The following is an 18,162-nucleotide window of genomic DNA, read 5'->3' as shown; positions in this document are numbered from 1 at the left end:
TGTTATTCAGCTAAGGAAAGTTAGAGAATTGAGGGGAAAAATCAATACAGGTTCAAATTGGGCAAGAATCAGGTCTGGTATAAAGCAGGGAGTGCTGGTGGAGCGCTGTGGTACAGGGATGGATGCTGACAGGCAGCCTGAGCCATGAGCATGTGGGGGAATCCCCCTGCAAAAGGGGATGGGTAATTTATAGGGTACAGCATATAACAGCAGGGAGGTAATTACTGCTGTATAGTGCCGGGGCAGTCACATCTGATGCTCTGTGTAGGCCATATAAAAGAGCTCAAGATAAGAAAATACAGAATGATGAGGGAAACTGTGGTTGGGAGGCAGAATGAAGGATGCTGTATGTCAGATGCATTGGTTGGAATGCAACAAGTTTATTTCTTCATGGTTTTAAATCATATGTCTTTGATAAGGAATGCAGCCATTGGCCCTGGTTTCCAGGTCAGGAATGATGTGGGCTCCCTGCTCTACACCAGCATCAAGGCAGAATAGCCAGCAGAAATGGTTTAACTACTTTATGGTGTTTAACTAGGCAATTACACTTACTTTCCTCTAGGTCTCAGAGAGCTTTACAAGAGGGACTTGCTCCCCAGGTCATTGTTTGGACCTGGAACACGAGGTGCAGAGGAAAACCTTAGGTACGGGCAGGGCTGGGAGTTGAGCTGAGTCCATTGGATTTCCTCACCTGTGCAAAACGGCATGGCCAGATTTTATCTCTTTTAATTAACACCATCCCCTCAGCTGCTTAAGAGAGACTAGCAGGGCTGTAAATGTTTTCACCATCTTTCACTGAGGAAAGTGGGTTGTGATCTGGCCAGTGGGGGGAAGGACCTTGTGCCCTCTGCAGGGCTTGGCCTCATCTCACCGGTGGGCATAAAATGAGCCATGCAGGTGCTTGCAAAATTCATGAGGGTGGGCCCGTGAAGTGAAACTAATTCAAAGATAGGCATGAATCCCTGCACGGCACCAACTGGCAGAGCCACCGTTTGTGCAGCGCTCCAGGCCAGCATTGCTGGCAAAATGAGCCGGAGGATGGAGGACCCCTGCACTCCCCCGGCTCTGTGGAGGACTGGCAGCCTGGTCTGGTCAGGATGCTGTGCCTGCCCCATGCTGGCTTCTCCAATGGTCTTCCGTGTTAAATCCAACTAGCCGAGGGGAGATGAAAGCTGTGAAACTGGCAAAGCAACACCAGTAAGACAGGAGGGTACGGGGAGCGGGGGGGCTTTGGATGAAAGGGCAGAAAGTGGTGGAGATGCATCTGTTGCAGCTTCTGCTCAAAGCAGACTAACTGAGCCTATGCCTGTTTTGTTTGTCCTCTCAGCTCAGTGGTGCCAGCTACTCCTTGCTTCAGAGCTGGAGCATTGAAGTGTAGGTATTCAGGGCTTTAAAGTGCCTTTAAAATGTGGTCTAGGAGGAAAGGAAACTTCTGTTATGGAGTGATACTCCTCTCCCATCAGCTGCAAGTGACTTTCTCTCTCTCCAATCTTCAAAGCCTTGTGGTGGCGAACAGATGAGTGGACATTGGCCTTAAACATTGCTTGGTACAAAAAGACACCGGCTTTGCTGACTGAGGTGCGTGGCAGGTGTCACGGTCACAAGAAAGGGGACACCGGTTTCTGGCCCTGCAGAGGCAGGACTGACAAGGTATTTTTTCCACCCTTTCATCCTGTGGTTTTGGTGCCTGTCAACAACTAACTGCACATGTGCAGGGTCCTAAGTTGTTGACCTTGGGGAGGGTCTCATCTGATGCGACCCCAAAATGGTCCCCGTGTGACCACCCGGGGATACACTGAGCCCGCGCAGAACCAGACCGCACCTACCCTCGCACAGCATCGCACCCACCATACGTATGCATGAAGTTTCTTGGAACCCAGCAGAGCTTTTGAGACTTGGGCTGTATAAAAATGGTGCCACCGGAAGCTCAGGTGGGACCACCACCACCACCAAGACACCCAGGGTGAAGAGGACCAACAGGATGCCACTGGATCCATGCGTGGTGATATTTCTTCCCTTTCTCTCTCTCTTCCCTCTCTCTTCTTAGAAACGTGTGGCATGGGACTTGCTTATCCAGTGAAGTTACCCAGTTAAGTAACTGCCATTGAGTTATTGTATCTACCCACATGCCTTGTATTGTGCACCAATACATCATAAAACTAGTTGGCTGGTGTCATTTCATCTTAATTCAGCCCAAGAGGATCACGAACTTGGTTGTTAGTCCCAAGGGGAGGGAGCTTGTCCTGAATGGCTCCTTTCAGGTTGTGACACTTATCTAGCCCATTCCCACTTGGTAGAGTGCCTCACAGGGTAGAAATGCTGCCACCTCTCCATCAGTGATACCAACCTTTGCATTATAGGGGTTTTGGTGCAGCACTATTACCCTTTGGGAAGTGGAAGCATATTTGAAACAACCATGTTATCCTTCAGTATCACTTTGGTCATGACCAAAGAGTGGCTCTGCTGCCTCTTGGCTGCTCCATTGTATGTGTTTTGGGGCAGGATTCATCCTTTCAGTGTTTTACTGGGATGCACTGCAGGTCAAAAGCCCAGACGGCTGAAGTGGAATTGCCTTTGGTGGTTCAACTGTGGGAACAGGGGCTGCTAGGGTGGTGGTACACAGTGCCCAGCAGGGTGTTCACCCAGCAGCACGTAGCATCCCTGTGCATCTGCATCCATGCCTGTCCCCAGCACCCCAGCAAAGCTCCTAATGAGCTCTGGCAGTCCCCGTGGCCAGCCAGGGGCCGACATGCATGACCTCGTTCTTAATTACCACCCTGTGGCAGCTTCATTTGTATGGGCAGCAGGGTTCGCAGACAGCGCCCTGTCTGCACAGCCGCTCGGGCAGCATGCGGAGAGCCATCACCCCACCACAGACGAGGTGATGCTCTCCAAACCTGCCCCTCCAAAATGCTGCTTCCTCCCCCTCCACAGCCACGGAAAAGGCATTTTCAAGGTATTTGGGCTCTTGCCCCTTTTTCCCCTTTGCACATGCTTGCATGCACGAGGTTGAAGGTTGCCAACCTCTGCAGTGAGCATCCTCTTGAAAAGGGGTGAGTGAGCCAAGGGCTCAAAACGCCATGGTTGTCTTCCTTGGTGGGGGCTCAGGGAGGGCCACGGCCTGCAGCAGTTGAGCCGAGCTGATCTTGCCCCTCCACAAGCGCCCCAGAAAAAAACCTTCAGCTTTGAAACCTTGCCAGCCAGCTGCAGGCTTGCCCGGCTGCTGTTCTCCTTTTACATGTTTTATAGAGTAATTTGTACTATATTTACACAACGGTGATAAACAGTTTTTAAAATGGAAGCGAAGAAAATGCTGTTGAATGAATTGTTACAAAAAAGCCCTGTTTGCCATTCCAGCGGGGGGAAAAAAAGGGATAAAAATCACCATCCCAGGGACATGCTGTTCATCAGATCTGGGTATTTTTTCCCTTGATTTGTGTGCCTAATGTGAGAAGAAGAAGTCGCAGATGCATGCTGAATTCTGCAGGGAACATATGCATGCATTTAAATCATTTACAGCATTTACTGGTGCAATTGTAAAGCACATTATTTTTCTGCATTTGTAATTAGGCTCTGAACAGATGGTGAAGGACTGTAGCTTCTGATTAGACAGGCTTGTGCTCTGTTGGACGGCACTGTGAGAACAAACTGAGCTGAGAAAGTTTTCCTCCTAATTTATCATGCCATGGTGGGGTGGTAGAGTATCTGGGGCTGGCTGAGCACGAATTTCAGTGTGCCTGTGGCAGGCTGGGCAAAGCTGAGCGAGCCAACAGGTCTTCTCCCTCTTCCATCTCTGCTTGCTGATGGATGGGGTACACACCTCCACCCCCACCAGCTCAGCTTCAATTCCAGATTTTGTAACCTGTCTCGCTCTGCGCTGCATAGCTTCAGGTACCCAACAGCGCAGGATGGAGCATCTGCTTTGACAAATGCTTTTAATATGAAGCAGAAGGCTTGGGTTTGAGAAGAGGTTTTAAAGTGAGAGCAAGCTCCAGGCTTGTGGCTGCGTACGAGGAGCAAGCACATGTGCCTGGTGTTAGCTCTGCTCTTTGGCATTACCTTTTTTCTGCCACCCTAGTGAGTCCTTGGCTTGATGAGGTGGGTAGAGCTCTCCTGCACCTCTACTGGGGGCAATCTTGGGAGCTTCAACAGCAACATGTGGTTGCCCCATTGGATCTTTAGCTCTAAGACCTGACTCCCATTTTAAATGTATCACCTCGGAGACCTGCTAGCCTCATTTTTGACCTAAAACAGCAGCAACAGCTCTTCACAGACAAAGTGCAAATAACTCCATGCTGAGCCTGCGCTCCCTTGCGTGCACCCTCACTTCAGCTGGTCGGGAGTCACCCCTCACTATTCCGTAGTCACACAGAGGAGAATTTATTAGGTATTATTTGTACTTCCTACAGGTACTTATTTTCCTGGCTTATCTCTTTAAATTACAGGCGTGTGAACCCAGCCAAAATGCATTAAACAAGAGGCAACTGGAAGAGCAGAGCAACACAGAAAAGGAGCACGCCGTGGGCCTGAGCAGCTCAGGTAGACCCATGGGACTGGCAGCTGGGTCACTGGGTGAGCAGCATAGGTGCCCCCCCACACCCCCAGGTTTCCTCTGAGGAAACCTCTGTGTGACCAAATTTACTTTGTGTCCCCTTTGCTTGTTCCCTCCCAGCTGTGCAAATGGCAATCACCTCCCCTTGTGTTTTTATCTTGGTGTTTCCCTGGGTTCACCATCAGGGTCACACACAGCGGTTGCCCAAGAGCTGGCCAAGAGGGAGGTCATCTTCTCCTTGGCACAGCGATCTGGGCAGCCCCTGACACCGGACAGGGGAATGGTGGCATGTGGGAGCAGGGCACCCTGGCCTGGGCAGGGGCGATGCTGGAGCTGCCGTGTGGGTGCTGTGCCTGCAGATGGCACCTTCTACTCTGCTGAGGAGGAAAGAGAAAAACACCGGAAAAAACCTGTCTGCTAAGGTAGGGCTGGCTGAAAGCTAGGAGATGCTTTTGGTTCGTGGCACGAAGGGACACGGGGTAGTCAACCCCTGGGGAGTAAAGGACCCGGCTCCCAAAGCTGCCCCCCCCTCACTGTAACTGCTTTTGCTCAAGATTCCCTGTCACAATCGTCACCAAACCATCGCTACTCTGTGAATTTACTAACATTCCCTGTCAGTAGGAAACACCTAGGGCTGTTTCAAAAGCCAGTGAAAAGCACCTCCAGCCACTCAGAGAGTTGTTACGAAGGGGTGGTCTTACTGTCATTAATCCCTTCTGGAATATAGCAACCCTAGCCAGGGGTCACTGGGCTCTCCGTGACCTTAGCAGAGGACATGTCCTGCCTGCTTCCATCTTGGGCTACAAAGGGAGCCAATGCATTTTGCAAACAAGTTGCTTTGGTGTCTGCAAAGGGCTGAGCTTCAGGGCTTCGGCAAGGTCCATTTGGGGTGGCCCTGCAAGGCTTTTTGGAGCTCACACCTTGGTCCTTCTGGCTGCAGCTCCGGCTGTCTAGTCCCCATTGCCCTAGCCCAGCTGGGGATGCTTGGTCCAGGAGTGGCTCAGCTGCTGTCAACATGAGCTGGCAGATCCCTGATCAAGCATGCCACATGAATTGGGTGTATGCTTCAAATGTGTGCCCAGCTCCTGCCCTTCCCACCATCTTTAAACATATTTGCTTTACCCTCTGTATGGACTATCACCCTACAATAATGCAATTTGAAATGTGGTACTTCTGTATTTCTAAAGCAAAAAAAGAAACCAGCTGCTTTTCAGTGCTTTTCTTCTACAGAGAGAAAAAAACGCAAGCAATCCCTGAACTTTGCTCAGATTCCTCTCCAGCCTCCTTCACTCATAAATTCCTAAACAAACAGCATGATCCTAATATTGGCCTTAAAATTCTGTGTGAAATGGACCTGGAAATTAATTTCACACCGGAAGAAACGGCTCACCATCAGCCACAGCACAGGTGGTCAAAAAGAAAACCCCGCGACTGCTGTACAAATTAATTCTGCAACTCGGGTGAGAGGGTAGCACAGTGGGGAGCTGCCTCCCTTGTGCTGCTGTCCCAACGCACACTGCCATGTGGGGTGCTGGAAAGCCATGGGTGGTGGAGGATACCTCCATCCCCAAGGAGCTTGTAGCCTGGGGAGGCAAAATCACCATGTCCCCCAAGAAGTGAGAAGCAAGGGGCTTGGGCTGCTTCTTCCTGAGCAAAAAGCCCTCCTGCACTTTTGCACAGGTTTTATTTACCGAAAGAGGATGGTAGTTTGGGGAAGTACGTCAAAGGATACTTGTGGGAGACTCCTGGGGAAAAGGAGGTGTGAAGAAATGACTGACGGTACAATATTGCACATGCTGGCTGTCAGGCAGCTGATGTCTGTGCAGACCCTGGGGTCCACAGCAGTATGTGGTCTGTGGCAAGCAGAGATAATTCAGTACTTAGCTGGGCAGAATTTTGCACGTGCCTGCATTTTACCTGCTTTCCACGTGATATTTTGTCTGTTTAAAGATTTAGAGATGAACAGCCATCCCACCTGTTGCAGCAGAAAGGCCAGGGAAGGCAGAGAGAGGAGTGATACACTATAGGGATAGCTGGATGGAGAAATGTTCTGTGGTTAGATAGAAAATGAGAGGAGGAGAAGCCCTGCAGTATAATTTCAAGGTTGAACAAGTGGTGCCAAGAGGCTGGGAAGGCTCTGCCTAGCTGCTCCACTTGCACAGGCAGGGTGGAGAGGGGAGGTCACAAGATCTGGCCAAAAAAAAAAAAAAAAAAAAAAAATGGTTTCTCAGTAATGAGCCCATGGAGAAAGGCTGGGATAGCAGGAGGGACAGCCCTCCAGCTAACCACTGTGCTCTCTGCCTTGTAGGGTTGGCACTAATTGTGGTGGTCAACGGCAACTGGGAGCATCCCTCTGCTCACAATGCATCGCTTCATTTTATTCCCTTTTTTCCCCAGCTATGAGCTTGTTAAAAGGCAATTGTGATGGTGCATCCCCCACTGGCTGTGTCTCAGAGCAATGTTGCTTTCCTTCGACAGGAGCTTGGGAATGTCAACCCAGTAAGTTGGTTTGAGGTCCTGCCGGCACGCAGCTATTGCTTTTGCTGCCTGATTTAAACTAAGATTGACAGGGAGATACAGGTCACAAGATACTGAATTCCCGTGGGTTTTGTAAACCTAGGCAGTGAAATCCCAGTAGTCCTCGCCCCTCTGATGGAAAAGGCTGCAGTCTGGTCTCAAATGGGAATTGGACCAGGAGTCCAAGCCAGACCTATGGCCAGGAGGAACTTGGCTTCATTAGAGCCGACATGTAAAAGAGGTGACAGGTCTTCAAACTGGTCAGGATGCGAGCTGAGAGCGAGCTGCCCAGATTGCACGCTGAAAGCTGTGGTGTGAAGCCAAGGCACAGGAACTGGGCAACGATTAAGCAGAGGAGAGGTGTGCTTCTATTTAAGTAGGAACACTGACCCAAATTTATCATGAGAGTCATTAAGCAAGACATCACTTGTGCAAAGTCAGAGTGGCCACAGACAACATCCAGGCCTGAAACAGGTCTTCAAGTTGCTTAATATATGGGTTTGCTTTGGTTGTGTCCCCCCACCCCACTTTTTGTTGTTTCTTCCTGTAATTAGTTCCCTGACTTTATGGATGTGGATGGGATCGGCATGGTGCAGGTATCCTGGCTGTGTATGCCCTACCCCGGGCCGATGAAGAGAACAAGGGAGGGAAGAAAAGCCCAGGAGAGATAAACCATGTGGGCTGGCTGGTGATGGGCTCAGCTCATCAGGATGCTTGGAGCCCCGCACTTTTTACGCTCCATGTGACCTGCAACTTTAGGACAAGTTAAGGTACTGTGGGCAAATCCTTAGCAAACCCAATACAACCCAGGTGTGATGTGAGTAAATTATTTGCCAGCACCTCAGTTAACTGGAGACAGCTCATTGCACTCAGCTGTTAGTCAGGGACTTTTGTTTTTAACCCAAAGCAGCTGCAGGTGTGCCACAGCTGGCTCTGGTGTGCAATATGGGGCTTAGCACGCCCCTGCCCTGCAGCTTAACCCGATTTGGGGGAGGCCCAGCAAGGGGAAGGGGTGATCCTCATCCTGGGGGCTCTCCACAGGTGAGGGGCCACTGCAGAGCCCCCATCCCCAGGGTCAGGGTGAGGGCAGCAGTACCAGACCTCTGTCCAATTCAAATCAATTAGCCCAGGAGCTGTGGTAATTGCATAATTAGTAGAAGCTGCTCAAAAGAGGCAAGGGCTTAATTATCCCCTCCTGCTCCTGCGGAGGCACTTGCCCACTGCTGCTCTAGGAGGAGGGATGTGAAGGTGAGTGGATGGGAACGTTCCCGGCATCTCCAGGCAGGGCTCCAAGAGGGGCTTTAGCAGTACAAACTGCACTTGTTTAGCATTTTAATTAAAGCTGCTTGTGATGGGGCCTGGTGGGAAGGAGGTAAAGCTCCTTCAAGGCACAAGTGATGGGAGGCTTGTGTACGTGTGTGCAGCGGGGCAGGACCCGAAGTCCTGGCCCCTCCTGGGGTTGAGGCACGTGGGGGGGGCAGGACCTGAAGTCCTGGCCCCTCCTGGGGTTGAGGCACGTGGGGACGGGTGGTGTTGCAGGCTTCTTTCTATGGTTTTGTTGCTTCCAAGAACACAAGAAATGGGGTAAAGCGGTGGGATTTGGCTGCTTTCCTTAAAGTTGCATGTGGCTCGAGCTGTAGGCAGGGATTTACCCTGCGACCTCCTCTTGGGTTTAGGAAAGCTGGGAGGGCCTGGAGGAGTGTGAGGGGTTAGGTGGAAACATGCAGGGGTGGCATGGCAAATGCAATGCCGTGTCTGTAGAAACTGAGGTTCTGAGCACTCAAGGGAGAGGAGCTTGGGAAGAAATACTACTGAACAGCTCTCCTGGCATGCCTGCGAGCGCGGTGCTGAGGCCGGCGTGCTGCCCGTATCGCTTTCCCACTCATGTATGATTTATGCGCTCCCTGGGCCTGCCAGCTGCTTTTGCACCGAGGTCAGAAAAAATAGCAATAATGACCGAAAAAACAATATTAAACCCAAAGAGGCTGAGCTTAAACTTCACGTGGCCAGCTCCTGCCTCGGGCTGAAGTTGCATTTGAAGAGACAACTGCTGTCTCGGGGTGCACCCTGCCAGCCCGGGGGTGCGCCGGGGGTCTGGGGGTGGCGTGTGTGGGTGGTGCAGCCGGCGCTGAATACCCGTTACCTGGGCAAGGGGCGCTGCGCCGCCCGCGTCAGCCGCCGCTCGGGCTCCTTCCCCACCCCTTCCTCCTCCTCCTCCTCCCCCCGTGGCGGCTCACTCGGCTGGCAGGGCGGCGGGGCTGGCAGCCGAGGAGGGGTGGGGGGGGGTCATGGGGGACCGCCGCTGACACTCGGCACCGAGACCGCCGCCGCAGGTAATGCCCCGCGAGTTTGCCTTATTCCGCGTTCATTTATTTAGGGGGGTGCGCGGAGGATGCGCGGGGCCGCTGGCACCCCGCACGCCCCCTCCCCTGGGGCCAGTTCGCGCGCCGTCCTCCTCCCCAAACCCCCTGTATTTGCTTCCACCGAGGGGACAACTTCTTTGGGGTGAGCGCTGCCGTCGTTGTAATTTTTTTTTTTTTTGGGGGGTGGGTGGGGTGTCGTTCAGAGCGGTGGTTTCAATGGCAGGAGGCGGGAAGCACAGCCTTTCCTCCTCTCTAGAAAAGCAAAAAAAGAAAAAGTGTGTTGGTGCCTACCGCCTTGCCCCCGAAAGAGCAAGCGCTGCTGTGTGCCCCCCCCCACCCCCCAACCCATCCTCGGTTGTAATTTGGAGTTTGGATGGGAGGAGGCGGGGTGCGGAGCTGCAAAGTTTCTCTGGCGAGCGGGGCTGCGGCTGTCCCGCACCGGGGGCGCGCACCGGCCGGGCTGCCGGCAGCGGGGTGCTGGGCTCTTCTGGAGCCCTCTCAAAAACCTATTAAACGGGCAGACAGCTTTGCAAAACGACAGACTTGCCCTGACTGGTTTCTTTTTATTTCTTAAGAAAACACTTTATTTGAGATTTATTTTTTCTTTTTTTTTTATCCTGCCTCTCTGCTTGCTCCTCTTTTCCTTAATCTCTGACAAAACCGGCAATCCTCTTTTCTTGAAATAACTGTTTTCCTAACCACCTCAATACCGACCCCTGTGTGCATCCAACTTAGCTTTGGCCCGACATCTTTCGCTTCGAACTGTTTGGAGTCGTTGCCGGAGCCTTTATTTACAGAAAATGCCGAAACTTCAAGAGTCTGGTCCCTGTTAAAACCGGGCAGCTAAATGACATTACCCATGCTTTTAACTTGCAGAGTTTGGGGTTCGTTAGGGGCGTTTCGGCTCCAAGTTCTTTGTGGCAGGGGTAGCTTTTCCTTTAGTGGTGTCTTCCAGTTTGATCTACCTGCCACCAGCCCCTTTGTTCTGGTCCATGATTTTTGGATGCTGTGTGAGGATAAATAATAGCCTGTACCCATCTGCAATTAGAAATATGGGTGTGGGTGTTCATTACAGGCATTTAATTGGGAAAATATAAAATCTGTGATGTTGGTAGTAAAGATCTGGTAAAAAAAAAAATTAAAGGCTGTTGACAGAAAAGGCAACAGTTCTTTACTTTTCCCTCTCTCTTTTTTAAAAAAAAAAAGAGCTGGGGTGGCTTATTTGGCCAAATGAAAGGATGCAGCAGACAGGATTATGAGCTGCTTGTCCACGGGTGAATAGTGGGGCTGGCTGGGGCAGAGGTGCAGCCCGGGATTTTCCCATGGGTGCCCTATGTGGGAAGGGCAAATTCAAACCAATCTAATGTTGGCGATGTCCAGGGGTGCTGGCCAGCACCCTCTTGCCAACTGCTGTAATTCCCTAAGCTGCCTTTCTTATTGACTGTTATTTTCTGGGGGAGGTGATGCTGGAATGGAAGTTTTCTGTGCTGGTGCATGTTTTTGTTGTTTGGCTTTTTTCCCCTGTGTTGGGGGAAAAGCCCTGTGGGTGGCAGATCCCTTGGGCATGATGGATGTTGAGGGGGTCAGGAACGCTGTCAGAGCCGCTGCTTCCTGGTGTCTGATGTGGTGGGGCTGCATGCAACAAGCCCGGCTCTTTCCTGGGGTCTTCTTGGGACAGGACGCCTTGTGTGTGTGGCTTTGGTGCATGATAGCGCTATGGGATAGAGCTGGTGCATGAATCTTTAAAATATTTTTTTTGGTGGAGGAGAGTGAAGTATTCCTATGGGAAATTCACATTTGTCAAAATGCAGGTGAGTGTTTTGAGGGAGGGAGTTTTACCATTGCCTCTCTTTCTCCTCTGCCCTGGGGAAGGATGAGAGGAAATCCCTTTGCAATTCCATTTTCCTCCTCCGTCCCTCTCCCTCCCTCTCCCAGCACAAAGCTCTCTTGTTTCAGAAGGCAAACTGTAGGTTTTGTAGTGCCAAGTCAAGATCGTGTCGTGAAAATACAATGCCTTGTTTTAAGACCAAGTTGTAAAACACTCCCTTTATGGGAAACTGTAAAAATTGATGTTCTCCTTATTTTCTTTTCTTTTTTTTTTCTTTTTTTTTCTTGGGTAATAAGTGGGAGAAACGATGTTTGCAAGAGGTGGGAGCTGTGCAGCTTGGCTGTTTGCTGTATCTGGGCCTGGGAAAGATACTCGGCCCACAGGCAAAGAGGCTATGTGTCCCTCCCAGGGGCAGACATGAATACGGCAGGAAGGTAGCACCAGAAATGGTTTCTGCTGCCCAGCTGCAGTGATCTCCAGAATAATGTCCATGATATGGTAGCTTCCCTGCTGACCTGATGGAGGTATGCAAAGAAAAAGGGCACTGCAATCCTCTTTGGAGCACACCTCGGGAGCAGCTGGGGTGGTGAGGACATTGTAAAAAGGATTTAATTTATAAAGTTTCTTAGATGTTCTGTGCAGATGGTCTTGAGCACAGATTATTTTTAAATTTAAGAAGCTTTAGGATATGGAGTTGGCTTGATGAGGGGTTGGCCTGTGGCCTCTCATTAGGGTGTAAAATGTCCCAGCTGCTTGCAGCTGGGCTATTGCAGCCTGACTAATTTAGCTGGAGGTTTGCTTTGTGAGCATAAATAGTTCAAAGTGCATCCCAAAACTTCTGTGTTTTTTCCCACTACAGTGTCCTGCTTCCTCCAGTAAGACTTTTAATGGTGTTACAGGAGGGTGAGGGTTAGTTTGGAGCTTTTGTGGCCCTAGACCTACAAACGTGAAAACTCATCCCTTCATGCTTGTATTGCTATCAGGACCCAGGTTCTGCAGCTGAAATGGGGAATCCCAGTGGTCAAGGCTTACCCAAATCTTGCAGATGTCCTGGATCTTGCCTGTGGTTCACTAATGACCAGGACGCTATAGCAGGCACTGGAGTAGCGTTTGTGCACAGGCTGTGCCATGCAGCATGCTGAGCTTGAAGCTTTGGTCAACGTGGGCAGGAAATCTTTGGTCATGGAGCCTGATGGCTTTCACTCCCTGAAAATGTTGGTACGTGGCTATGGTAGGTGCTTGCTAATTATGGTGTGCTCCATAAGTGATCAGAGGGGTCATCCTGGATGCACATCTTCTCTTTTTCTGCTAGATAGCCTTGCAGAAGCATCTGCTTGAACCCATGCCCCAGGGCCAAGGACCTTGCTGGATGTGTCTTGCAGTGGAAACTTTGATCTGGCCGTGGGAGGGCCATAATGTCCCCTCTCCAGCCTCTGCCAGAGCCAGAGTTGCAGTGAGGCTTTTTTCTGTCCTTATCCTGAATTGCTTTGCCCTGATCTGTGCATTTGATATAACAGCTGCTTTCCAGGGGAGAAAGATGTCCTGCTTGGAGTATGTTGGGGAGAAAGTCACTGAGGGCAAAATCCTGATAGAAATAGGGGGATATGCTGGTGCCCAGGGTGCTGCAGCTTTGAAAAGGGCACGTAGCAGAGGGACTGGACACCTTAGAGGGTTCTTAGTCACATCTGGGGTCCTAGCAGGGCTTGCATGAACAAGCCTGTCACTAGTGATGAACTACTGTCATTAATTCAAATATCTTCATCTCTGCTAAATCCCTTTGTCTTTCAGTTTGATCCCCTGCTCTTGGGGATAAAGGGATTGCGGTGGTGGTGGGGATCCTCCTAAGTAGCCCCATTTCCTTTCCCTCTGCTGTCTCTACTACTTTGTTTTTTCCCCCCTCTTAAAATTTCAGCTAGCGAGTGATTAGCCACAGCGTGCCCATGGTGTTGCTCCATCAGGCAAAGCCTCACTTTTATTAGCTTGAACAGCCAGTGGGCCTTGAAAAGGTCTGTTGCAGCAAAGTGCCTCTCGCTGAAAGTTAAGTGAGCTTTGTGTGAAAGCAGCAAGGACACTTCTCTCTTGATTTGGATGAGGCAAGAAATGGCCTGAGAGCTTTTGCAGCTCAGGTTGCTCAGTGTGAGGGTCGTCAATTTTTATTTTATTTTTTTCTTTTCCTGGTTTGGGTTGTGTTGGTGTTTTTTGTTGTTTTTTTTTTTTTTAAAAAAAAAAACCTCTTCTAAAGCACCCTGTTTTTTAAGATCTACCTTTCCAGCCTGCAGTTTGAGTTACCAGAGGACTGAATGAATAGCCTTGTTGCTTCTTTTTAGTGATGCAAGCAACCAGCCTGGAGCTTAGGAGTAGCTGGAGACGGGGTGAGATCCTGGGTGCACGTGTACCTGGGGTCCTGTGCTGACAGGGCTTGGAGTGGTGTCTGCTGCTATGAGTGTTTGCCCGGGAAGATGAAGTTCGATAAGTAACCCATCTTCTGTGGCAGGGCTTTGAAACGTAGTTTGGTTACTGATTGTCAAGAGCTCTTGGTTTTGTGGTTGATGTCTTGCTTTTGAAGTTGATGCTGAATTTTTTTTCATTGTGTTGCTTGCGCTGTTATGGGTGTACTTCTTAGAATGAAGCTTATAGCGTGCTTGCTGCTGCTGCTGCAAAAAAGCGATGCTTGTGTTCAAAGCTGCACCGGAGTGTGGCAAGGAGGGAGGTGCCTGGCTGGTCCCTCTGTGTCCCTGCAAGCGCACAGCCCTGCCGAGCCTCCCGCTTTGCTCCTGTGCAGTAGGCAACAGCCTGAGCCAGAGGGCTGGAGCAGTAGGTATCTGCTGCATGTCTGTTAAGTGTGCTTATTATTCTGTAAATGAAGTGGGCAATATTTAGGTGAACACTTTTTTTTTTTCTTTAATTTCACTTCACAGATGTCTTCTCTTCTGTTTTTCCTTTAAAAACCATAAGTGAAACAGAAGTTGCGTGCTTGCATCTGAAGCATTGCAGGCAGGAGTGCTCCAGGATATGTAAGCACAGGCTGCGTGGCAGCGTTACAAACTCACTCAAAAATGTTGTCAGAGCCTGAGGATGCTGTACACCTCTCAACCATCGTTCTGATGGTGGTGCTTGCAAGTCCAGCCAGGCTGCCACCCGGCCTCGGGCAGCAGGCGAGCCTTCCTTCTTCTAGGCAGGGCACAAGAAGAAAGTGTCTGGCCTCCTGTTCACCAGCAGGCTTTGCGTCAGGCTGTCAGCATCTTCACTTTTAACCACTTTGTCCATTGCTGTGTGCTTGCTTTTTAAGAGTCTGGAGAGAGGTTCCTGTCTTTGAGACCAGGCTGCATGTACCGCTTCACTGAATTCAGCTTTCTACCTCCTCCTAAGGCAATAACTCCCACCCTTCCCCCTCCTTTTTTTTTTCTTCTGTTTTTGGTTGTTGGTTTTTTTTTTTCTTTAAGCTAAGCTCTGTTGCTGTTGGCTGCTTTTCCACCTTTTCATCCCACGCTGGCATCTGCTCTGCAGCCCTGCTGCTCCTTTGCTGCGTTGGGTCCTTGTGCTGGGCTCTGTGTTGGTGCAGCCAGCCTCTCCAGGAACCAAGAGAGCCAGGAGCCTGTTAGCTTGGTCTCCATACCCCAGCCCAGTCTGCCTCTTATTTAGGAGCTGTGGTTCCAGCTTAAGTGAGGCTTTGTGATGGAAAATGGTTGCTAGTCACCATGGGCATCATAGCAACCTGTGCTGGAGACTCAGTAGAGCCAGTGCTGCCCCACTCAAAAAAAAAAACCCCAAAAAACAACCAAAAAAACCCCCCAAAAAAACCCACCAAAAAAAAAAACTCACCACAAAGCCAAACCCCAAAAAACTCAAACACACACCCACCCCCCAAAAAACTCCAACCAACAACAAAAATCAACCACCAAAAAACAAACGCAAAACTCAGTCATCTCCTCTTCCACCTACCCAAGAAGGGTGCTACCTTGGCTGTGGAGGGGTGGGTGGGACTGCTGCACTGCAGAGTAGGGGGCCCCTTCCCAAAGCTCCCAGGCTATTATTTTAATATTGCATGAATAAAGAAGTGAATTGGATGCTTGTACTTGTATGTATCACTAAATGACTTTCCCCGGGCATACCGCAGTTGGGGTGTGCTGTGGTGGAGGGTTTGCATGTTGCTAATGCAGAGCTGGGTAGTTCTGAGGATTATTTTATGGCACTTGTAGTGACTTGGAAAACTAGTTTCACTTCCAACCCAGACAAAGTTTTCCTGTGTGGACTGAGAAATTCAAACATGACATTTTCTTCTGGTCTTGGGCTTCTGGTTAAACAAGGCGTTAATGTCATCTTGCAGCTAATGCTTGTTTCCTATGGGTAATCAAACCTCTCACAGAGGAAATAGAATGTTTCCACTCCTCTCCTTGTTTTGAAATGGGAGTAAACTGCTGGAAATGTGGGAAACTTTGGTGTTACTAGTTGTTAGTGAGTAACAGCTCTAGCTTTTTCCCTGCTAGAAGAAAGGTTTAAATACCACCAGTTGGTGCTACCTGGGATGCATAGAGCAGCTCAGACTCACTGTCAGCTTTGTGGGAATCCCCTGAACTGGGTGGGGAGAAAAAAAACTGTATTTCCAACCTCGGATTTGCTTTTGGGGTGAAGGAAGGGGAGAGAGTGTCTCTCACGCTTTTTCTCCTGCAAGCACAGTCTCAGGGCTTAGGTGGGTTGTGGCAGCTGTGCCCCTTTGCTCCCTGTTCTGTGCGCATCCATCCTCCCCCACCCCACATGCATACAAATATGTTAGTCTGTATTTATTTAACAAGGAAATTTTTTCCTTCACTGCAGGGAATAGAAGGAAAAAAAGGCAACTTTTTTCACTGGGAACAAATCTAATTTTCAAGAGTCCTGACAAAATGAGCCATAAAATTACAATATTTCAAAGTGCTTCGTAATTCTAGTGCGGACGGCTCTTCATCATGGAATCTGAAAGCTCAGAAAATATAAAACTCATTAGATTAAAATAAACCACCTACCGCATGGAAGAAAAGCTTATTTATCAGTATCAATTTACTTCTGATTACCCTGTTCTGCAATTTGTTATTTTTAGGAATTATGATTTGTGTATAGCTCATGCCAATACGTGTGTGTGTGTGTGTGTGAAAATAAAAATTAACTTTTACTTTTTTCCTTTTGAATCCTACCTATTGTAAAGACCTGGCCAAGAAAGCAGTAAGAAGAAGAAGAAAAGGTGAATTTCTAGTGGTGCTTCCATTTGAGGAGCAGAGGGATGGAAAAAGCTGGGGAGATGGGAGTTGCTGTGCCTCTTCAGCCCGCTGTGTTTTGGCATGAGGGTTGGTGCCAAGCGGTGTGCTTTGAAGAGGATCGTGGGGGTGGTTTCTTTGATGCACGTTTGGTGGTGGCCCTTGTTGGAGCATCTCATGGCTGCTCTTCCAAGGCAGCCAGCTTGATGGGGATAGTGGGCACAGATGGCATGCCCTGGGGAGAAGGGTCTTTCCAGCATGTGGCTGGATGCCTCTGGCATGGTGGGATCCTGGTAGCATCTCAGGGACTTCTACTCGGGTGCAAATGTTGTGGGTGGGCAGTGCTGGCTGCTGGGCTCCCCTCTTTGGGGGACATCATTTGTGCTGCATCACTGGAGAAGGAGCTTTTTGGGAAGGTGCGTACAGTTTTCTCACATAGAAGCCTTTTGGGAATGCTTTGATTTACACTTTCATTTCTTCTTTATGCTCCTGGAACAGCGCAGAGCAAACAGAGAGGCTGACACTATAAATTCTGAGGCGCAAGTGTTGTGGTGCGGTTTGGGGAAGGGAAGACTGGGTGGGGGGTAGAGGGACCAGGGGTTTGGGGAGTGATTAAAGATGCTAGCAGCAGCTTGATTGTGAAAGCATCTCTGCCAACAAGGCACAGCCTTCGCAGAAGCCACTGCCGCCGCTCTGATGCGGGCAATTAAATGTGTTTTGTATGCATGCGAGCCATTCTCACATGCAAGTGCCCCAACAGTGCACTGAAAAATAACCAATACAGGTGCACAGCCTGGAAACCGATGCATAAGCACCCTGAGAGTGATGTGTAGCCTAGGCCTGAGAAGCAGGAGCATTGCTACTCCAGTGTTTCGTGGAGGTGAGATGCTAGAAGGCTCTTGGAGCCTCATTGCCAACTTCACTGGGATTAATGTGTGCTGTGGACTGGAGCATGTGCTGGCCAGGCTCCATCTGTGTAGCCAAGCAGGTGGGATCTTTGCCACATTTAGGTATGCTGCAATGCTGTTTAAGCAGCAAAAAAAGCTACCTCCAGGGCTTGGGAAGGAGACATTTGGGGCAAGTGGGCTGAAAAACTCTGCTTGACCTGACCCGGTTCCTAAACTTTCAAGCCCCGGACTTCTTGCAGAGCAGTGTTTCAGTAGTAGAGGCTCCTCAGTTCCCATCCAGTCACCATTTAAATGTGGTTCTGTCCTGCCGCTTCCCGGGCCTGGGGAGCGGTTGCCAGTAGACTGGGAAATCTCTGGTTTAACATTAGTACTTTTGCAGCCAGGAGGACAACAGTTAAGTTCCCAGAGATGACTTGCCCAGAGACATTATTATGCTGGAAACTGCACCGATGCTTCCTACAAAGAGCCTCTTCAGGCAGAAGGTGCAATTTCAATATGCTCTTAGTCACAATTTTAAGTTCTCCCCAGAGATTTCTCGATCCCGTTCCTAAATTTTGCAATATTCGAGTGAACCTTCTCGGAGACCAGTGAAGAGCTGCAGTATTAATGAAGACAGACAAAATCAGATGACATTTTAGGCAATTACTTACATAATGAAGTGACTGACTTGGAATATACAATATTTAGATTTATCATGACACTCAAAAAGGGATGCTTTCAACTGGCCTTTACTTCTACATCACGTAAATTGTTTTTCCACTGC

The sequence above is a fragment of the Falco rusticolus genome, chromosome 9, assembly GCF_015220075.1.
Source record: "Falco rusticolus isolate bFalRus1 chromosome 9, bFalRus1.pri, whole genome shotgun sequence".
In the NCBI taxonomy this organism is placed as follows: Eukaryota; Metazoa; Chordata; class Aves; order Falconiformes; family Falconidae; genus Falco; species Falco rusticolus.
Note: the sequence above shows the minus strand (reverse complement) of the source record.